Source organism: Rhinatrema bivittatum, chromosome 3, assembly GCF_901001135.1.
Source record: "Rhinatrema bivittatum chromosome 3, aRhiBiv1.1, whole genome shotgun sequence".
Taxonomy (NCBI): domain Eukaryota; kingdom Metazoa; phylum Chordata; class Amphibia; order Gymnophiona; family Rhinatrematidae; genus Rhinatrema; species Rhinatrema bivittatum.
The window spans coordinates 576,668,358-576,692,057 of NC_042617.1; the positions used below are offsets into that span (position 1 = coordinate 576,668,358).

Genomic DNA, 23,700 nt, shown 5'->3' on the forward strand with positions numbered 1-23,700 from the left:
ATTGCCCTTCAAATGTCTAGAAATTGCCCCTCTACATCATAAATCTAAAAATTGCATTACATGCTCCTCTCATCCTATTCTCAGTGGCAATAATAAGAATAAAAGCCATATTTTATTTAGGGAAGCTCAGCTATGTTTTTCAGATTAAATCATGTCGGTTTAGGTGAAATTAAATTGGAAGAGTTAATTGTATGCATAGACGAACCCGGTAAGAAAGCAGGTATTCCTTTTGTTTGCCTCTAGGGGGAGCTCTAAATAGCCTACTGAAGGCCAGAGAAGAAGTGACATAACATTTGAGAAGAATGTGCAGTCTTCCGATGTTTTGAGCCTGGAATCCAACTGAAGACAAGGGGATTGCAGCTGGGTTACAAAAAGCCAAACTGCCCCATGCGACAGAGAGAAAGGAGGACAAAGCCTTGAGCGTGGCTAGGAGCCTGAAGGTAAAGCACAGCAGTAGGATCTATCTGTCTATCCTTCTGTCTATCCAACCGTTTAGAAGACAGGGAGCAGCCAGCAGCTGGGAAGCTGGAATGGGACAAGTTAGAGCAAGAAGGCCGAGTTCTGCACCGCGGAGAGTCAGTCTGGCCTAGAATTGTGTCTTTCACTGGCTGCTTACAATTCCCTGCTGCGTTAAGCCAAGAATAGAGAACTAAACTGGAAGTTAGAGAACGTAACTGAAAGCAAGCTGCAAAGGCCGGACTTGTAACTGCTGGAAATAAAGGATGCAGACAGTGCCTAAGCTCTCTGCCTCATCTCTGGGAAAGGGAGAGATGGTGAGTTCCTACCCCAGGGAGAACTACTTGGTTACAAGCCCTTAAATTCAACTGAAATGCCCTAAATAACTCGGAGATTTATTCTCCATTTCCAGTTGGATTAAAGCTATGGTGCTGAGAGTGGGAGTGTAGGGCTGGAAGCCAAGGGCAAGCTTCCCTGCTCAAGGAAAAACAGTTGTCATGTCACATCTGAGTGGAAATAGAAACTTGACACAGGAAGACAATAATCCTCTGCCTTCCCTTATCCTCTGCTTCTGTACATGCAAAGCTGGAGGAATGTTTCCAGTAACTCCATTTTGATTCATGCCATAAAGATGTTACTTATTCAATCAGTGATGTCTTGCACTAAAACAAAGACTGTTGGTCTTATTTTTTTTTTTTTTAAATATGAACACCTTTACTGTTTTCCTTGTTCTGTCACCATTTCATGAATCTCTCTATCCACAGCTTACAGCTTAATGCTGGTGGCATCAATGTGATTAAAAGAAAAATAATTGTTTTGAACTTTGAAGAGATTTATATGGGACGCTTCCCTTCGTTTCGTCATCGCTGCCGTGCGGGCAGCTTAAAAGCCACCGAGATAGAAAAATAGAAACATAGAAGTGACGGCAGAAGAAGACCAAACGGCCCATCCAGATAGGCGCATACCTCCTGCGATGCGCATATCGCAAACATTTTTAAAAAGGGGCGGGGTGTAGACGTAGTCTGGGCGGGGCATTGGCATTTTGGGTCGTAAACCTGAGATTTGCGTGTAAATACGCATCCTGGGGCAAACGCCGAGGACCCCCGCCGCGTAACTTTCCTTCTGCTATGGGTGACGTGTAAGCTAAAAATGAAAGAAAACGAGGCAGATCTGCGGAGTTCTAAGGGTCAGGCCAAACTGAGGGGAGTGAAGGCTGTTAAACAAGGGGGTTTGGAGGACCTCCCTCTTAACCTGGTAAACGGGGGACGATGTGGTGAAACTGGGAATAGCCCCTTCTAAAATCACCCGATTTAAGTGGCAGAAGCGGGATTTGATGATCATAAGCATGCACCACACAATGGATTCCTGAGTAGTCTGCAATAGCTATGAGTGACACTTTAAAATATTTTTTTTTTTTTTTTTTTTTATTATTTTATTTATCAGTTTACTGAAATTTAACAAAGAATACACTTTGTATGAAATACATTCCATGAGATATTAGTAAGAAAAAAGAAGTTCTCAGGCAACATCAGAAACATTTTTTTTTTTACATAATTCCAGAATTCACTTGACATGATCCTGGATCCATATCATATCTCAGAAATTAACAACAGAAATATGTAGGGAGGGGAGGGGGCGTATTTACTTAAACATTAAAAAGAAGGATACCTAAGCCAACTAAAAAAATACGTAACTTGACGATAAACTGCACTACATATTACAATAGACCTTCATTTGTGGGAGGTTGTCTTTTGTTAACTAGGAACTCCCTCAAATGCTCGGGGTTGAAAAATATATAAGTATTATTTGAAAATTTCAAGACACATCTGCATGGGTAGCGAAGTTGGAAATTTGCTCCCAAGGCCTGGGCTTCAGGTCTCATAGCAAGAAACATTTTACGACGTTGTTGAGTCGGTCTGGACAAATCAGGGTACATTCGAACACTTTGACCTTGATATAACACATTAATGTTTTTAAAGTAAGCTTTCATAATTAAACTAAAGTCTTGTTCCGAATATAAAGTTACAAATAACACCGCTCTCTCAATTACTTCCAACTCAGAGTTTTCAAGGTATTGGGTTAAATTCAGGAAATCAGGCCTGTTCCCTTCAGTTGCAGGTATATTTCCAGTTCTTTGCACCAAAAAACTGATTTTTTTTACCGCAGGTATTTCATCTGCTGGGAACTTCAAGACCTCTTGAAGGTATCTTTTAAAAGTTATAATAGGTATTTCACCCATAATCCTTGGGAAATTTAAGAGTCTAATGTTCAAGTGTCTAAGATAATTTTCGACCGCTTCAAGCCTCCTGGAAGTAATTTGAGTATCCCGGACCAGACCTGCTGAGGTATCTTGCAATTTTTTCATGTCAGATTTGAAAGACTCTGTGACCTGCACCTGTTCTTGCTGTGCAAGGAGATTATCCTTAGACACAGAGTCTATTTTCTTCCCTAATTCCACTATTTGAAGCGTTTGCTCCTTAATTAGCTTGGACATACCTGCCATCATTCCCCATAGGGAATCCATCGAGACAACTGCAGGTTTGTTGGAATCCTCGGTTTCCAAGATGTTTAAATCGCTTTCTCTTATCGGAGCTCTCCTCTTTCCCTCGGAGACGACCACTCCTCCAACCACTTGTCCCCCCGTGGGGGTCGGGGCTCTCGATAGAGCAGCAAGATGAAACTCTTCCGGGTCATCGCCGCTACTCCCGGCAAGCAGAGGTCGTCGGGCGAAGTCCCCATCCCCCGCCGCTGCAGGAACGGAGACGCTCGGTGAGGAAAATAAATATTTTAACTCAGTTGTTTCAAGCACTTACTTACATTAAAAATTTCTTATTAATCTATATTAATTTATTTTAGATTTATTGCAGTTTAAAAATACACAGGAAGATCATGTGAAAAGGAAACAAAAAACACATTAGATCCAATCATTCACGTAATAAAACAAATATCAATGTATTTTTATGAATCCTCTTTCCAGAAAGGCAGAGAACATCATATCTACAATAAATAGCAATACTCATAATAATGATAAGAACATTTGCAATAGGTGCAGAGCAGAATTAGGATAGTTCACATTACAACCCAACTTACAAGAAAATATATATTCTTAACAAGGAAAAGAGCCTTCTCGGTTATAGGTCCGACTCTGTGGAACTCCATTCCCGATTCTATTCGTATGACACCTAACCGCAAAGAATTTAAAAAGATGATAAAAACCTGTTTAATGATGCTTATAAATACAATAACTGATATTAACTTATACTGCTACCTAACCTAACTTCTTGATTTGATAACCTGTTAAGAATATCAAGTTTGTTTTTATTATGTATGTAGGTTTGTAAACCGCCTAGATGGACATGTAATTGCCCAAGTGTGCGGTATATAAAAACTTTTAAATAAGTAAATAAATAAATAAATAAATAAATAAATAAATAAATATATTTAAATTCTAGTGTCGCCTCAGCAAAACAAAATCCCTAAACACTAAACACTATTGGCCTGATTTTAAAAGGGCCATGCACATAAAAATGGGGGGTTACACACGTGGCCGGGCCTTGCGCGTGCCGCACGTATTTTTGGAAGGGCCCAGCCATGCATGTAAACCCCGTTATGTGCCAAAGTGGCGGGCCTCTTCAAAGGGGCGGGCCATGGGCGTGGCCTGGGAATGGAGGGGTGGGGCAGTGGGCAGGCCGGGACATAACGCCATTAGCCACTGTCCTGGGGAAGCTGGGTGCCGGCACGTGGAATCTACTGCTGCTCCAAAGGAGCAGCAAAGTAAAAAATAAAAAATATCTAAGAGTTCGGTAGGGGTAAGGGGTCAGGGAGGTGAGGGGAAAAGGTAGGAAGGTTAGATAGGAGTATAGGGAAGTTCCCTCCCAGTGTGCTCCTTAATTAGAGCGGACTGGGAGGGTACTGGGGAAGCCCTACTCACGTCGCTGCACATTGCAATGTGAAATCCCCCCCCCCCCCCCCGCGTGCACGAGTTGCGGGCCGCCCACACATGCGTGCGCGTGGCCATCTGATTTTATGAAAAGCGCGATGGCGCACGCATGTTATAAGATTGGTGTGTTCATGTGCGTGTGTCAGGAACCGTGCACCCATGGACACGCATGTGTCTTAAAATCGACCCCTTTGACTTTAACGTTAAAACGAGCGTGTGCTGATGTGAGGATGGTAGCACCAGCATACATATGCTAGAATTTTAAATTGTCCACGCAAGTGCACGTGTATAATATAAAATACTCCTAATGCATGTATATGTGCTCCTATTTTTAAGCAGTTACATAAGGAAACATTATTCACGTATCTTTCCTTACCAGTTTGACTCCCCCTAAACCACCAGTTTGCCAGTCTATCTCTAGATCAGTCCCCTCTGGTTCTTCTGCTTGCACTCCCCCACGTTTACCTAGACCGCTCACTCAGTCAGGTTTTATTCTGACTTACACCTGAAAAAGAACAGAAGTAAATATGCACAGGTAACAGCCTGATGAACGCCAAGTTCGCCAGTTTTAAAATCAGGATTTATGAATGTAAATGTTGGCCTTTACCCGGACTATCCCTGACTCATCCCAAGTTCACCACTTTTTTCCATATATTCTGTTGCTCGGGCACGCACATATATGCTTGAAATTTTCTAGTTTTAAAAGAAGAATTGCTTGTTTGGCTCATATACTCACATAGGTATCCTCCAATAAGGGTCGAGAAGTAAAGATGGGCAAAACAGCGTGCTAAAAAAGGCGCCGTGAAAAAAGGGCACGATTGAAAAGGGCATGCCACAAAAAGACTCGCCTTAATAGAGGCGAGGATTGATAAGGGCGCACCCGGCACCCTTTACTGCTCAGTGCCATCCCCGACACTAACCTGGACAGAAAGCCCACCCCTTTTCCCTAGCCTAACCCCTTTCCTCAGTTTGAGAGGGCGCGTGCCGGCCGGTGGCAGGGGCTGATATGCCAGATTCAGATGCTCTCCTGGATCGCCGAGTGGGAGGTGTGGGGGGCACCCCCCCCAGCAAAGCTACATTAATGGTGAGGGGGCAGGCAGAGGGCAACAGTCAAAAAGGTGGTGCGGCACTCTTATTACGGTGCGCCTTTTTGAGGCGAGACCTTAATAATTGTCGCCCTTATTAAAACACGCCTTTTTTTCATGGCGCCTTTTTGGCACACCTTTTTGCCCATTGCTGTTTCCTGCTCACTCTTATTGAAGTAAACCACTCACATATAGGGGCTTTTTAATGCAAGCATCTCTTTTAAAATTCACCCCTTTGTGAAGTAACACAAATCTCTGTGAAAAAAAGACACCTAGAACCTTGTCATACCATACAATAACAGCACTAACTCTCAGGATTCAAACAGTAACCTTATCTATATATATAAACGCCAAAGCCCTCACTGACTCACTCACTCATCACTAATTCTCCCACTTCCCGAGTACCTACAAGGCTGCAACTTGGCTCCATCATTCCCTATCATGTCCTTGGAAACCTAACCACTTCTCACTTTCCTACATTCGATGGTTCATTCCATAACGCCATCGAACACAACACCCTGCCAGAGTCACTTCGGGGTCACCAAAAAAAATGTTGAGTACTCACATACCCCATCGGAATGGGATATTAGGGATGTGCAGAGCAAAATTTTATGTTCATATTTTTTATGTCCGAAAGGGGGTCCCACTTGCGGCCAATATGGACATAAAAAAAATCCAATGAGTTGGGTATATGTGGGCCCAATGAGTTGGGTATGTGAGTTGGGCCTCCTGACCCCCCCAAGCTGGCCAAAAGTTCTTTTTGGGCCGAACGAGCCGTCCGGCGCGAACGAGCCGGGAATCACGTGACGCCGGCGTCACTCGACGTGCCGCCGACGTCACATGCTTCTCGTCAAGGATTGCAGAAATGGCGTCCTCACTCCTCGCTCCATCACCAGGGAGTTGTGGTAAGTCGGGGGGGGGGGGGATTAAGGAGGGTGAGGGGGTTTATATTTTTATTTTGGCTCAACAATCGCGATTTCCCACATATCGAACATATCTATGTTCGATATGTGGGAAATCCGATCGTTTATGTCGAATCAATTTTTTAAGTAAAAAAAAAATATGAGTTGCGTTTTACTAATGCGGTCAATCCGAATGCACACCCCTATGGGATATGAATAGCAGTCCGTAATGCAGGATATTACATGCCAATCATGCAATAGTACCTCCACAGAAATGTCATTGAAGCAATCAGTGTCACAGGTTGTGGATGAGGGGAAACCGTTTTCATCCCTTGTATCCCCCTTATAGCATCAGACTTACCCTTTCAAGTTAAATGCCTGCAGTTCCCGGTCAGAGTGTGCTTCACGATGACTATTACAAATCTCAGGGCCAGACTCTCAAAGTCGTTGGTGTTGACTTGAGGCACTACTGCTTCTCGCATGGCCAGCTGAACGTGGCCTGTTCTAGAGTCAGCTCAGCTGATAGCCTCATCATACTGCAGCCAGAGGGTCGCACAGCAAATGTTGTATACAAAGAAATCATGACGTCGTGACAGGCAACTTACAGTACATTCATTCCACATATGCATTTCACATTTTTTAATTACCACTAACCTCACTCTATAATAATAACATGTTCATTTTAAATATATAAACTCCAAAGCCCTCACTCATTCAAAACAATTACTTATCAACTTGTGTGACATTAACTCACACGTTTCTATCAACTTCTCCACCATAGCGAAGCATGGGTATTCCGCTAGTCTATGATAAAGCAGCAATGCAAATATTACACCAGGCCCCAGAGCATTAATACACCACCTACTGGTGCAACTGAGCAAGACGGACTCCAACAAATCCCTGTAGAGAAGCTACATGCTAGCAGAAATACTGCTCCCCAGTCATACATGCAGAGCGCAGACCAACCTTAAGGGACTACAAACTAGAAACTGAAACATGCAGACAAAACTGAAATGGAAAACCTGAGAAGCTACACTCTGAACAGTGGAACTGTAAAGAAGGTGCAAAATATAAAAATATAAGAAATGCACATTCCCAAAGATGGCATATTCCAATTACTAAAACCTATATACCTATATCTATCTATCTATATGTATGCATATATATATTTAACCTTTGATGTCTGATCTTTTTAAAAAAAAAAATTCCAAAATCTTTATTGAGTTTTTCCACAACAGCATGTAACAGTACTTGAAACAACTTTACAAACAGATGACAGATATTGTACATTAAGTACAATAAGCAAAATGTATACTAAGGTTACCTCCAAATTCATTGTGCCTTCCCTCTCCTTATCTCCATCCATCCATGTACCACCCACCCACCCCCTTCTATCTCTACGTCTGGGCCTCTAACTCTACCAGGACCGTCCCCTAGTATAGGTACTCACCTTTTTATTTTATTTAATTGGTTGCTTCTGGTCTTTTTTTTCCCCACTTCTCCTTGTTGTTTTTTCTTAATTCCTTTTTCAGGGTCTCTTTTCTTTTTGTCCTCATGCTTTTTTCCCTTCCTCTCTGTCTTTCATACACAGACATACACACACACACACACAGGTGTCACACTCTCACATGCTTTTTCTCACAGGCTCCCTCACACACACACACACACACACACACACATACACACTCACTCTCACATGGTCTTCCCCACACACACATTCACAGGTTCTCACATGCACTCTCTCTCACATGCTTGCACATACACACACACACACTCACAGGTTTCCGCTCACACTGGCTACACACACCCACATCTACACACACACATTCACACACAAACTCTCATTCTCACATGTTCTCTCTCTCACACATGCACAAAATCTCAAATTCATATGCTCTCTTGTACAGTCTCCCTCACACACACATACAAGCTAATATTCTTTCATGCTCTCCAACACAGTCTCCCTAATGAGCATATAGGCTCACACGCTCACACACATACACACAGAAGCTCTCGCTCTCTCAGACTTCCACACACAGAGCCTCTCACATAAACACACATAGACTTTCACTCTCTTAGGCGCTCTATCTTACACACATACACACACACACACACTCACAAAGGTTCCTGCTCTCACAGGCTCCCACACACATACACAGAGGCTCTTGCTTTCACACGCTCACATACATGCATTTACACACACACACACACATACGTTCTGGCTCTCACATACACATAAGCTCTGTTTTTCTCAGGCTCTCTCTCACACCCACACTATCTCAGGACTTCTTCAGCCACTGTGAGACTACTTCTTTGGTCACCATGGGATCCATGGTGCCATGCTGCAGGCTTCTTTTCTCCTGCTGTTGGGCAGCCATGGGTTGACCTGAGCCCAAAGTGATTAGTGCATGGATAACTGATACAGGGTTGTGATGACTGAAGTAATAGCATAATTGCCAGATCTGGCAAGATACATAAAGGAGGCTTTCACTATTTTAGAGATGAGGGCTTCCGAAGTGAGGTTAGGATCAAGTTGGACCCCTAAGCTTTGTACAGAGTCTTTGAGCTGGAGGGGGTGCCTAACAGGGAGGGAATGGACTGTAGTGGGTGATCTCACCATCCTAACCAGAGGAGTTCAGATTTGGAAGAGTTAAGTTTGAGTTTCTGGTTGTTGAGCCATTGGGCTACTGCTGTCAGACAGTTGTTGAGATTGGTGCTAGGAGTTTAATGCAAGGATGTCATCTGCATACAGATGACATTCAATGTTGAAGGATAGAATTAGGTAACAGAGAGGATAGATGTCGATGTTGCAGATATGAAATCAAACATGGTTAGGTGCCCTTCATTTGCCCAAGTAACTTAGATTTTTTTTATTACTTTCCCTTTTCACTAAAGAAAAGCAGATAAAGAATATCTTAATACATAAAAATCCAACAATGACTTGTCTGCCATGTGTTCTCATATTGTTACCTGATTGCTATTACTCTACCTCTTGATATTCTCTATCTCTTTTGTTTACAATGCTCTTGTTTTATGTAACTCTCCTTCATGTTAATACTGTTCTACGTAAACCGGCATGATGTACCTACGAATGTCGGTAGATAAAAACCCTAAATAAATAAAAATAAAAAGGATTCATACTTCCCTAAATGACTGTATTGCCACTGCTATTTTCTTCAGTGAGTCAAAGCATGGGTAGCTGCTCTCGTGGTGCAGATGAAGCTCCTGATATATCTGAGAATTCTTATTTAAAAGCACCCACCATCTTCCAGAACAGACAACGCCTTCTGGTTACCACAGAACCTTTCCCAAGGATGGCTGCTGCCATTCCCAAACTAACTGCTGCCATTCTCCTTTCATCGGCCCCACATAGATGGCCACCACCCTTCTATCAGTAACCCACATTTAAACTGGCTGCATCAATCAAGTCACAGATGTTGACCAGGCAGATGGCTGGAGCAAGGAAACTGGGAGATACCACAACACCACTACCATATCCAACACTTTTTTGTGTCAGCTACACCAGGCGGAGTTGGGGGGGGGCGGCACGGGGAACAGGACTATAACCTGTGGCCTCCAATGAATCCAACTATCTCTCCATATGGCTGGTCACTGGTCACACTTTAGAGCCCCACACAGAGTTAGGGCTTTAGAAGTAGCCAAAATCCATCCCCTCATAGGGCAAGCCTCAGGATGAAACCAAGGCCTGCTCCTGGGTCTCGGCACACAGGCCCTACTCATTCTCTATTAGATCACCAGGTATACACAAGAACATAAGAACATAAGAAAATGCCATGCTGGGTCAGACCAAGGGTCCATCAAGCCCAGCATCCTGTTTCCAACAGAGGCCAATCCAGGCCATAAGAACCTGGCAAGTACCCAAAAACTAAGTCTATTCCATGTAACCATTGCTAATGGCAGTGGCTATTCTCTAATACACCTCTCGCACACTGCCTGGAGCACATTAATTTTGACCTCTCCAAAATTGGGAATATTAATCCTCAGGGCGATGGATAACCACATTCTGGCACACAAACCGCACCCTTCACAAAACAACATGAATGTAAATAAAGCGTAGCCAAGGCAGAACTGCTGCACATTGGAGACCATGCTCCACATTCTAGCTGCTCGAGCCAGAGCCATCATGAGTTAACCGGAACCCAAATTCCCAGCTGGTCTCTCTGACCCCATCAATGAACATTAGGGTTAGAAGCTGCCTGACTGCTCCTCCACTGTTCACTACTCCCCACAGCCTAGTCCTGAAGCCCCAGGCAGAGGCCAACAAAAGGAATGCTGCACCATGCAGGTGGAGAAGCGAGATGTAGAGCCTGTCTAAAAGATGTGAATGCCTCAAACAATGGAAAGCCCGGGGCCTAGCCTGTGCACCTGAACAGTCGCAGTACAGCCTCACACAGCTGTCCGCATTCCTTCCCATCAGCTGACTTGCCTCCTCCAAAGCGTAACCCCATTTAATGGTGAGGAGGGGGTGTTCAGTAGGTGATCCTGCACTATGCTGGCCCTGTCCTCACTAACCTCCTCCTTCTGGCAATCAGGCTCCATCAAGAATTTCAGAAAGTTAATTAAGAACTATCTTTTTAATTATGCTTATTTTTTAATCCTGATTTTATTTCTTATTGCTTATATTGTTTTTTGGAAATCATGTTTTTAGTATTGTTTTATTTAGTTTATGCTGACCTTGTAATATTTAATGATTTTTGGTTTTTTTATTCGTTTAAGTTTTATTCTGTTTCTACATTTTATTATGTATGCTCCTTTGTACATCGCCTAGTCCTCTTTTGTGTGAAGCAATTCATAAATTAATAACATTTAAATCTAAATCAGTGCATTCTCCAGGCCAACACGCTATGAGTCTGATTAACCTCACCCAGCCAGCGACACAAGGACCAGTGAGCCCCATGGCAGCAACCCCATATTCCCCCTCCATTGCAGCTGAACACTAAGAGCCCCGACAGAAAGCTGAAGGCCCCCCAGAGATAACAGGTGATCAGGAAACAAACTGCTCACTCCTCTGGCCACTCTTCCCCTTAATCATGGAACAGCATGTCCCCCTTCTTTTATTTTTAATATTTACTAAGTATGGGGGCTGGGGTTGGTGGTCTGGCCTCTTGCATGCAGCTGATCACTGGCTTGAGGGAATGTCAGCTACCAGAGAAGCAGAAACCTCACACCGTCCCAGAATCTCAACCGATTGCCACAGGATTGCCCGATTATTGAGAGTGAAGTAGGGACAGCAGGAGGCCGCTGTGCACTACCACTGATAGTGAGGCCTGCCGGCCAGTCAGTAACAGAAGGTAAGAACAGGAAGCCCTCCAATGGAACCTTCCCAGGACGCCCGCAAAAGCATGGAGCTGCAACAGGGGGAAAAAAGGAGCAGGTACCAACCAAAACTTCCAAAGAAGAGGCTGGTAGGTGGACCAGCCAGCATTTAAATTGCGCTCACAGGTCTTCCCCTGGCCTCTGTTTCCTCTCCCTGAGTCGCACCCCTTGTGATCGGGAGGCAGAGCACTGCCCAGGTTGTGCCCTCTCTACCCTGTATAGAGGTGGGTCAGCTCATTCTTGCAGTCAAACACAGTAATTCTTGGTGTTTGGGTTTTAAGCGTACATTGTTTGGATGCAAGTACGCAGACAGGTTAGTTACTGGTTTGTTTGTATATTTGTTATTGTTGGGTTGGTTTTTTTTTTTGTGGGCTTGGATATCTGGAAACATTTCCTCAGCATTTCTTGACCTCATTGACTTTTTATTTGATTTCAGACTTTTTTTTTCCTGTGCTACTTATCCCTAGCAGAAATTGCAGGAAGTTAAAAGGTTTGGGCAAAGGGTGAGCTGTTTCAGAACTGTACAAGTAAAGCGGCTGGCAGACATTTTGCTCTTTCATTGCCTGAGGCTTGGAATCCGAGCCCTAAGTAAGGACTGAAGTGCTCTTCTGGTCAAAGCACGTTTGAAGGGTTTAATCAGAATTTTCAACATTCCACCCCCCTCACGACCAATGTATTAGTTCCTTAAAAAGTCACAGAAAAATGACTCACCAGTGAAACGGGCTAAAATGCTCTGTGACAAATGGATATTCCTGAAAGTACCCTCTCTGGTAAGGCTATTCAGTGGCACACTGTAGATTGTAAGCCAATCCCTTACTTAGACTCCTGGAATCTGATGGCAGATAAGAACCATAAGACCCGGCCAACCTCCTTGATTTGCCTCCTTAGTATTTTATTGCTAGGGATCCCTCATTTTCTGAAGACTTTCACCTTAATATATAGAGTATTGCAATGAATTAAAGGGAAATGATTTCGTAAGGTTTCCGTGTTAGTCTGTAGCAGCAAAACCGACGCTCAGGCTGGTTAGCACCTTATCAAATACAAATCTGTTAGACTATCAAGTCTGCATTTGTATTACATTTGTAAGGTGTTTTGATGACATAAAACCCAGCTTCTGAAGTCCTGAAGGGAAATCATTTTTCTCTGAATTAATTGGTAGCCTATGTGCAGTTTTAGTTATTTTTCTCCTCTTATTTCCTTCCTTCCCTCCCTCTTTCCCCCCAGCTTTCTCATTTCCTCCCCATCTGCATCTTTCCTTTAAGAACACAAGGCTTGCCATACTGGGTCAGACCAAAGGTCCATTGAGCCCAGCATCCTGTGTCCAACAGTGGCCAAGCCAGGTCACATTTGACTGGCAGGATCCCGAGGGGTGGACAGATTCCAGGCTGCTTACCCCAGGTTTCTGCAGCTCTACCTTAATAATGGGTTATGGGATTTTCTTCCAGGAATTTATCCAAACCCTTTTTAAACCTGGCTACACTAACAGCTTTTAGCACATCCACCGGCAACAGAACTTAATTATGAATTGAGTAAAAAATATTTTCTCTTATTAATTTTAAATGTATTACCTAGTAACTTCATTGTGTGTCCCCTGGTCTTTGTACATTTTGAAAGAGTAAACAATGGATTCACGTTTACCCATTTATCCCCCCTCAGCCGTCTCTTCTCCAAGCCGAACAGCCCTAACCTCTTTAGCCTTTCCTCATAGGGAAATCGTTCCATCTCCTTTATCATTTTGGTTGTCCTTCTCTGTACCTTTTTTAATTCTCCTATATCTGTTTTTGAGATGCAGTGACTGGAACTGCACACAGTACTCAAGGTGCAGTCATTCCATGGAGCGATACAGAGGCATTATGATATTCTGTGTTTTAGTCTCCATTCCTTTCCTAATAATCCCTAGCCTTCTATTTTCTATCTTGGCTGCTGCACACTGTGCAGAGAATTCCAGCATATTATCCAAGATGACGTCTAGTTTTCATCTTCATTCACTAATCTGTATTTCTTTTGCTCTCCATGCTCATGCCTTCTTGCATCCCTTTCAATGTCTTCCTTCTACTTAGCTGAAAAAAGAACGAGGAGCAAGAGACGTGAGGAATGTGAATGGATAGATTTCTCGGGACCCACTTATCGGCTGTAATTTCTTTCCTAGTCTGAGTGAGAAACTCCAGCCTAAAAAAGGTTTTGTATTGTCTGTGGGGAACAGTTCATAAAATGGTCCATCTCACACATAACTATAGCCTTGAACGTCAATTAATGATTCATAACATGTGCAACAAAATGCTTAAAATACATGTGGAAAATTATATTGGATCACAAGAAAAGTGCGGCATCTCTTAATGTCTTCCAAATCTCTAACCCCTGCTGACTTCTTAACTTTGAACGATTCAAAGATATATTGATGCGTTCTACTCCTAGAGAAGTTCTTCACAGCTAAAAGATCTTCTTTATAATTGTGTTGTTTTTGGAATGGCTTCAGACAGACATTGTAATGGATACTGCCTTGGGGTTTCAAAGATTATTTGTCAGATTGAGGTGATTAATTGTCTGAGAGAAATGTCTCACCAGCAGGTACTTAATGACTAGACAGGTGTTTCTTAACATTACAGCCATATTTTGTCTTGGTGTTTGATCCAGCAGGCTCCTAATGCTACCTCCTAACTGGAAGACAATTATCAACTGATATCTAACCATTTCTTTCTTGGCCACATGTCAGCCAAGACATATAGGTGGTTAAAACAGAAACAGAAAGGGAGGGAGGAGAAGGAGAAGGTTATAATGTTCTGGTCACAAGAAAACATTATTTAAAATTAATAGATCATGAGACTCAGGGTGCTAACTTTATATATAAAGAAATTAAATACAAGTTTCAATACAGAAAGAAACTTAATTGAAGTAGCCACTAAGGAGCCGATTTAAAAAAAAAAAAAAAAAGTGGGCTCCTATATTTAGGCATCTAACCCCTAGATTCATCAAAATGCTATAATTTTGCATGAAAAACACCTATGATAAGAAAAAGGTGTGTGTTTATGATAATTTTAGAATTATCATACCACGTGCTTTGCATAGGCAATGTATTGTGGGGTGTGTTAAAGCTTTTGTGTGCTACAATGCTTGTATTTTGCTACTTATAAAGTGCCCAGACAGACTATTGAGAGAGAGAGAGAGAGAGAGAGCACCTTTGCTAAGGCTGTCGCAGTATTCAACTATTTATATCACTATAGGAGGGCCAGCTAATAACTCAAGGTGAGGTGTTGTAGTTTAGGGCTTAGCGGCCAGTTTTACATGCTGAGTGAGACATATGAACAGCACAGTAAACCTCAGTGAAGATTTGACATCATTTGGAGTGAGGAAAGTCTCACAAAGATGAGATTTCTACTACGTTCTCTCACCCTAGCTTAATGGACTCTTTAACAAGGTACCATCAAGCTAGGGCAAGAGAACATTGTAGAAATATCATTTTTTGTGAGACTTTCCTAACTCCAAATGACATCAAATCTTCACAAATTGCACTACAGGCATTTCTGGCATTTCACACAGCTTAATACCAGGAAAAAAGGTGTAGCTGTTTCCAGCATTAACAGCATGTATTGCACAGTGCAAAAATGCCCTTCATTTTAATTAATCCTGCCCAAATACCTCTCCAATCCAATCCCTATGAAACATTGGCATTTGCACAATGCAATAGCATTACTATCCCTTGCATTATGGCAATAGCACATGTATTGTGGCGTTGACGGGCATTTTGATGAATGACCAGGTAAGTTAGGTGCCTGAGTTAGGCACATATTTTCAACTGAAAATTCACAGTAATTTAGGGGCCTAAAAGTTAAGCCCTTAAATTTAGACATTCTATTTATTTATCTAGATTTAGGCACCTAAATTAGGTGCCTAGTTCTGAAAATCAGTGCTAAGCTCCTAATTTTATTTCCCCATCCTAACTCCGCCTACATAGCCACCCACTTTTTACGGCCCTAAATTTAGAAGCCTTAAGAAACTAGGAGCCTAGGAAATTTTCAAAAGGCCAAATTTAGGCGTCTAACTCCAAAAGTTAAGAACCTAAATCCTTTGAAAATTGACGTTTAAAAAACCAACGGGTAGATTTTCAAAGGGGTACGCGCGTAGGATATGCGTGTACCCCCCGAAAACCTACCTCAAACCCCCCTGCGTGCGCCGAGCCTATTTTGCATAGGCTCGGTAGCGCGCGCACAAGCCCCGGGACACGCGTAAGTCCCGGGGCTTGCATGGAGGGGCGTGGCAGGGGGCGGGGCGTGCCGGGATGATGCCGCGTTTTGGGGGTGTGTCGCGAGTGACGCGGCATTTCGGGGGCGGCGCCACGGGCGTGGTTTCAGCCCAGGGGCGTTCCGGGGGCGTGGCCGCGGCCTCCGGACCAGCCCCCGGACTGGAACACGGAGCGGGGCAGCTGGCCCGGCGCGCGCAAAGTTACGCCCTCCCCCCACCTTCCCCTCCCTTCCCCTACCTAACCCACCCGGGGGGGTGGGTTAGGTAGGGGAAGGGAGGGGAAGGTGGGGGGAGGGCGAACCGCTCCAATTTCGGAGCGGCCTCGGAGGGAACAGGCAAAGCGCGCCGGGCTCGGCGCGCGCAGGTTGCACAAATATGCCCCCCCCTTGCGCGCGCCGACCCCGGATTTTATTAGATACGCGCAGCTACGCGCGTATCTAATAAAATCCAGCGTACTTTTGTTCGCGCCTGGTGCGTGAACAAAAGTACGTGCTCGCAGAATTTTATAAAATCCAGCCCCCTGTGTGCAATTCAACTAAACTGAGGATTACAAATGTTTCTGGCACAGATATTAACCGACTGTGATTAAAAAAAATGCATCTTATATGTAGGGAACGTCCAGTTTTCCCAACAAAAGGGAGTGTACCAATTGACTGGAGAGGTCTGTGTAGAAATTAGAAAGAGAGGTTTCAGTTTTGCTTCCCCATGTGGGAACTGCAAATGGTGTTCTCTAGCTGTCTATCATTCCGACGCACCATCTGTCCTTGTGGATTTTGTGTTGGAGCTTGAGTTGCCCAGTTGTGGATTTTTTAGTTCAGCTTTTGTGGGAATTGACTCTCTGGCTCTTGTTCTATAATGTTTCCTCTTAACTTAAGGGAAAGGAGCAAGGAGAATTCCCTTTCTGGAGCCAGCTCTCCAGTTGACTCGGCTGCCTGATTTTTTGATTGTTTTGGACTCTTTTAAGCCAATTTCTGAGCATTCCCTGTGAGAGCCTTGGTACCCTTTGCAGTGGACTGGGTGTCTGCTGCGTGAGGTTAGATCAGTTCTCAACCTGTGGGTCGCGACCCCGGCGGGGGTCGAACGACCAAAACACAGGGGTCGCCTAAAGCCATCGGAAAATACATATTTCTGATGGCTTTAGCCGCTGAGAAGTCGCGCTACCGTCTGCAGCAGCGCTATTCAGCTGGAACGCACGCCGTTATGGATGCGCGTTCCAAACTGAATGCCTGAGCGCATGCGCAGACGTGATTGCATCATCCGTCCGGGGCCTATGGGGCGGGGGAAGCGGGGGGAACGCTCCACAGTCCATAGCAGCGCATTACATGTGTCCGGCGCTTGCTGACGTCATCAGTGGGCGGACGCAGCAAGCGCCGGAGGACAGAAGCCTAGGAGGCGGAGAGGCAAGAGGCGGAGAGCCAAGAGAGCCTGCGAGACAGCCTGCTGGTGTAAAAAAGGTTAATAATGTAAAAACAGTACACACACCATACACACAATACTGTGTAAGTGTAAGGTGCTTTGTGTGTAATCATTACACAGTACACAAAGCAGCTTACACTTACACAAAGCACCATACATTTAAAAATGTGAACTACATCGGTCTTATACTATAAGAGACCACTATAAGATGTAGTTCACACTGTTCCCCAATGTATAATTATGTTTGATTTGTAGCAATGAGAATACATAATGCATATCAGGTATTTACATTCCGAATCATAACTGTAGCAAAATTACAGTTTTGAAGTAGCCACCAAAATTATTTTTTGGTTTGGGGTCACCGCAACATGAGGAACTGTATTGCGGGGTCATGGCATTAGAAAGGTTGAGAACCACTGGGTTAGATCATGTATAAGGGTAGATTCTGGCAGACTTTTGTCTGTCCTCCAGAGGATAAAGCTGTCTGATGACCCGATGCGGAGGAATTGTATTTTTGAATTAATGTTGGAGGCAAGGAAGTTTTATTCCACCCATCCTGCTTCTTGCTTGATATTTCCCCCTTTGGGTTCAACTAATATTTTTCTTCCACTTGGATCTGATGTCCCTTGGTACCCGGGGATCAGTTAACCAAACGGAGAGATCCATCTAAAGGAAGGGATCCCAGCAAAGTGCACTAAAAGGAAGGAAAGAAAAGGTAGCAAGATGTTTGTTGCTGCTATATTAAGTGTTACATAAAGGGAGTGAGGTGCCCACCAGGTGCTCACCATGGCGTTAACATAATTATGCCTTGTTAACAATTTTATTATAAATGTTCTCTGTATTTGACTATGGAAATATTTTTTCCTGCTTTTTCTGTTTTATGTAAACCGGTATGATTTGCATTTTAATGTAAGAATGTCGGTATACAAAAATTATAAATAAATAAATAAATAATAAATAAATTAAAGAGGATTTGGGAAGAGGATTAAATCTGGGACTAAGTTCTGAGAAATAAATTGGGATTACATATATTTTCTAATCACCTCCAGTGGGAAGCGCAGAAACTGAAGAGGGATTGAACTATTTTCAATCTAAAGGAATTCTGGAGTTTAAGGAACTGGAGAGGATATGAAATTCAGTGTAAATACAGAATGCTTCCAGTTGCTACAGAAGTGGAGTCACGAGTTTATGTGTTATCTTTTTTTTCTGTCTTATTATTTATTGAATGGAACTGAGAAATGAAGTGAAAATAGCATTCAGTCATCTAATCAAGTATCAGTAAAGATAGATGATTAGATGACTAAATGCTTATCCCTAGGAATAGATAGATCAAATACTGAGGATCTGCCAGGTACTTGTGACCTAAACTGGCCATGGCCACTGTCAGAGACAGGATGCTGGAGTTGTTCTGACCCATCGTGGAACTTCTTATGTAAGACTATGAATGTGATATTGTAAACTATCCTGATCAAGCCTGCTTGAAAGTACGGTATATACAAATTCAAAATAAAGAAATACATACATATGGAACAGTGTCCACAAGCCGAATGATTCTTATGCCCGAAAAAATGTCACCCTCTATATTAGAGGTACAGTTCTAGGAAGCCTGTACAATGTAATCTCTAAAGTTGTAGACCACCCTCTTCAGGGCAGAAAACAGGCATCTGTTTGAAGGACATTTTGCAATTTATAATACATCCCAGTGCTGCTTGATACTGGCTTGTTGGCCAATATGCACCGTTTTGTCAGTAGGTGCAATGTACATGGTCGCTTTTATTGTGTTATTTTCCACTAGCTAATTTTAAAAAAAAAACCCAATGTGGGTTGTTTCTCTTTCAACACATTCCTAAAATATATGCATTAAAAGTGGCCACAAGATTTGCAACTATGCGGGCTATTTGAAAAATGCCTCTGAATGAATGCACTGCACGTTTCCTTGAAACAGGGTCATCCACTTTTCAGAGTTTTCTTGTGGTGTTATTTTGTCAAAGCTGTTCTCAGAAAAAGGATGTGCGTCTGGGAAGGCAGTGAGCAGAGAGAGTCCTGAGAATGGCTGCCATAATGGCGCCTTCCTTGTCTGTACCAAAAGCTTTTTAAAACGAGGTGCGACGAGCTAAATAATATGCACACTTTAGGACTATGGAAAGTGGAAGGAGATAGTGATATCATAGAAGTATTCAAACACCTCAAATGGTATTATTAATGCCTAAGAAGCAAGCAAGTTTTCAATTGGAAAGAAACTCTAGAACTCAAAGGGGACCGTCAAGTGCCTCTGAGCATCACTGGAAGAGTTGGGGGCCTCCTTTTTCGCCCCCATTAGCCCAAGTGCCTCCTCAGACTGGTGCTTTAACCGGAGAACAAGAACGTCCTAGCGTGACTGAAAGTGAAAAAGACAATCAAGAATTCATCTGCAACAACCCTGCACCATAGTGAAAAATGCTACATTAAAACCAGCAAGTGCGCAAGTAGTACATATAACTATATATATAACTATATATAACTATATATAGCTCCCTCACCCCTGATACCATAGAATAAGGAACATTAGATATAAGTTGTTCTGGTTTTCACTCTCATTCTCTTGTTAACCTAGTTCAGTTCTCCGTCTGCTTTAGGCTGCTTTCAAATAAGCAATCTCCTGTACTCCAGCCAAGTTATTACTCCCTGTTAAATGTAATTTCTTTTCTTTTCTTCTAATGTTCGATGTAAAGCGATGTGATATGACTTGTCATGAATGTTGGTATAAAAAAGAATTAAATAAAATAAATAAATATAACTCCACATCCAAAATGGCTATCAATTTCACTGCAGATTAAACCCTAGCATATGCGTCAACTTTGTGAATATGTGATATATATATATATATATATATATATATATAGTGACGCCAGAGGAGTCAAGTCCTTTGGATAGTGAGTTGCATAGTCTGTCTATACTGAGCAATAGACATGCCACTGCACCACTGCTGCGCCACTGATTATACCCGGGTATCGGAAACCTATCTGGACAACTTATCTGGCTAACTCGATACCTCCCCAATCTGCCCATTCTCTGCCCCTGAGTTATCGGGATAAGTGACTTATTCGGCTACGTTTTTTTTTTTTAATATCGGGCTCATGAAAAAAAGTAAGCATGCATCAAAACAGTTAACCGGGAATACCTCCCCCCCCCAAAAAAAAAAAGAAAAGATAGACAATGTAATAAAAGACAGAACATGATGTAGTGATTTCAGAAACACCAGCCACTGTGCACACATACAGCACCTGCATCTCCCTTGCATGCAGCTCTGAAATGCGCCCAGAATTCCAATCAAAAGGAGAAAAGAGCAAAGAGACACAAATGAAAGAGACCCAAGTAGAAAGAGAGCGAGGCAAATTTTTAAAAGCCATTTACCCAGGGAAAGAGGGCTTCTTGGAAAATGCTCACCATGAGTGCCAGCAAAAGTATGTGCACAATTCCACAATGTGAATACCTACATCGTACCGGAGGCGTTTCTGGGGCAAACTTAGGTCAGGGAATAAAATAATGCATATAGGTCTAGGGTTATCGTTTCGCTATGATTATAGGGAAATGATCGCCCGCGGGCGAAAAAGGGGGCGGGGCTGAAAGTGTGCAGCCAGCTGCATCGCGGCGGTCCGGTATCGCACGCCGCGCTCGCAGCCACGCCGAACACTTTCGCCCCCCAGGGCACCAGTAGAAAAGGTGCAGGCATTTCCGGCGCTCCCGCCAGCGATAACGTGCGAAGCATTATCGCCTGCAGCGCTGCCGGCCCCCTCGTTTTATTAAACCCCGTCCAAAGTCCTCTCCTTTCCTTCGTTTGCATTTTAACATTGCAATGCGGCAGTGATCGCATGCGTTAGGGCGATTTGAAAAACGATCCCCCCCCCCCCCCCCTCAGTTTGGATTTTCAAAACCATGAACATTGTTTTGCTTGAGAAAAATATCCGTAGAAAAAGCAGGTGCAAGCCTTAGTGGGTAGTTTTGCCTTGGGCAATTTTCAAAGGGAAAGCACCCACGTATGGTGGGAAGTGAGGAGGCCGGCCTCGAAGGGTGGGGGGCTATTTTTGTTACAAAATTGAAAGGATGGAGAGTTGGTAGCCTGTGGCCGGGCGGGGTAAGGGAAATTTCAAAATTTTTTTTGGGGGGGGGTACTTCTGCTACATCTAGGAGGCGGCAGAAGAGGGGGTCTCCGAAGACTCCCAGGGTGTCTGACACACTTGAAGGGGATAGTCGGGGCCAACTGGCCCCTTTAAGGCACGGCAGGCCCCCAGCCTTGGGGGTCACCATCAGGCATTAGCTAGGTGGGCAGCAAAGCCGCGATGTTTTTTCCAGCAGCATTTTCCCGCCGGGCAGGATTCGCAAAGCTGCAGTACCGATGACCTCTGGCTTAGCAAATGAGCTCGTAAGTTTGCACGTAAGGCAATGGAAAGTGAAATGACTTGCCCAAAATCACAAGGAGGGGCAGTGGGATTTGAGCCCTGGCTTTCCTGCTTCACAGACCTGCTGTTTTAACTACAGATCTATTCCTCATTTTGGGGGTCGATTTAAAAAAATGCCTGTGCGGTTCCTGACACGCGCACATGGATGCGTCGATTTTGTAACATGTGCGCGCCAGCTCACGCATTTATAAAATCCGATGGCCGCACGCAGGGGGGATTTTATAACCTATGCATGGCAACGCAATCGGGTCTCCCCCAGTTCCCTCCCTAACCCTACCCTTCCTACCTCTTCCCTCTTCTCCCTAACCTAACCCTACCTATCCCTAATTTTTTTGTTTGTTACTTACTGCTCCTCTGGAGCAGAAGCAATCTTTGCGTGCTGGCTGGCTGCCGGCACGCACTTCCCCGGGTCAACGTCGAATGGTGCTGTCCCAGCCCGCCCTCCGGCCCCACTCCTCCCTGCCCAGACCATGTCCCTGGTCCGCCCCTTTATTTGGGCCCGGCACCAGGTGTTATGTGCGTGGATGGACCTGTTATAAAGTGCGCACGATGTGCGCAAGGTCCAGCCACGTGCATAACCCCCATAATTTACGCACATGGCCCTTTCAAAATTGACTTGATACAGTTCTACATTCCATTCACCAAATCATTTCAAAATACAACATTGACACTCTCCACATATATGAATGCAATACAGCAAGTGCTCTCAGTTTAAACTAACACTAAACACAAAAAAAACTGAAATCATGTGGTTTAGGAGAAACTCCACTATAGTTAAACCGCCATCTCTAGACGTAGATAATTTTCACATTGCACCCTCAGACCAAGAATGGGATCTAGGAATACAGATTGATGAGAACATTACAATGAAAAAACACATAAGCAAATTAATTAAAACAGGAGACTGCAAGCTGAGAATATTACATTGGTTGAAACCATTACTAACACTAATATTCTCAAACATATACTACTGCAATTCCCTATTACTAGGCCTACCTTCAGGACTATTAAACCCATTACAGTTGTTACAAAAATGCCTCAGCAAGACTTTTATTAGAGACAAGGAAATGTGACCACATCATCCCCTCTCTGATAGAACTGCACTTGCTGCCAGTACAATCCAGAATCCATTATAAAGTATTAACACTAATCTTTAATATCATCAACGACAGAAACCCATGCCTAATAGCCGTGACACTACAACCATACACACCACAGTGAACACTAAGATTGCAAAACAAAGGACTATTAACTGTGCCTACAATGTGGAGTACACAGCTAACGCAACTAAGAGACCGAATGTTTTCCATAGCGGGTCCCAAGTTATGGAATTCTCTACCACAGACGTTATGTCTGATAACAGAAAGAAAGAGTTTGAAACGTAAGCTAAAAACCTGGCTCTTCAAAAATGCATATGACCTAACTTAAAATATCTATATGTAGATAATAGAGATGTGAATCGTGTGCCAGGTCATTTTAACGATCAGGTTCGGATGGTGGGAGAAAAAAATCGGATCGTTAGAGATGTGAATTGGAATCGGTTCCGATTCCAATTCACATTGTTAATTTTTTAGTGAGGCCTGAGCAGATAAAAAAAACCCCACCCTGACCCTTTACAAATGACCCCTTTGCTCTCCCACCCTCCCGAACCCCCCTCCCCCAAATGTTAAATTACCTGGTGGTCCAGTGGGGGGGGGGGGGGTGTCCCGGTGCGATCTCCCTCTCTCAGGCCATCGACGCCATTTTGGCTACCACTGATAAAAATGGCGCCGATGGCCCAATAAAAAAAAAACCACCCCGGCCCTTTACAAATTACCCCTTTGCTTCTCCCACCCTCCCGACCCCCCCCAAAAAAATCTTTTACATGTACCTGGTGGTCTAGCGGG

At 43.6% G+C, this 23,700-nt stretch overlaps 1 long non-coding RNA gene across 2 annotated transcripts; it reads right to left on the reverse strand.

Moving 5' to 3' along the window:
* Nucleotides 1–2,062: 2,062 nt before the first annotated feature.
* On the reverse strand, nt 2,063–5,290 carry LOC115088871. Of its 2 annotated transcripts, none has more exons than XR_003855949.1 (3): nt 4,773–5,290; nt 3,547–3,638; nt 2,063–3,204 (listed from the first exon to the last, which is right to left on the reverse strand). It is a non-coding gene; the product is annotated as an uncharacterized LOC115088871 (long non-coding RNA). The 2 variants fall into 2 exon arrangements; XR_003855948.1 differs by having other exon boundaries at nt 2,063–3,221.
* Between the last annotated feature and the right edge of the window lie 18,410 nt (nt 5,291–23,700).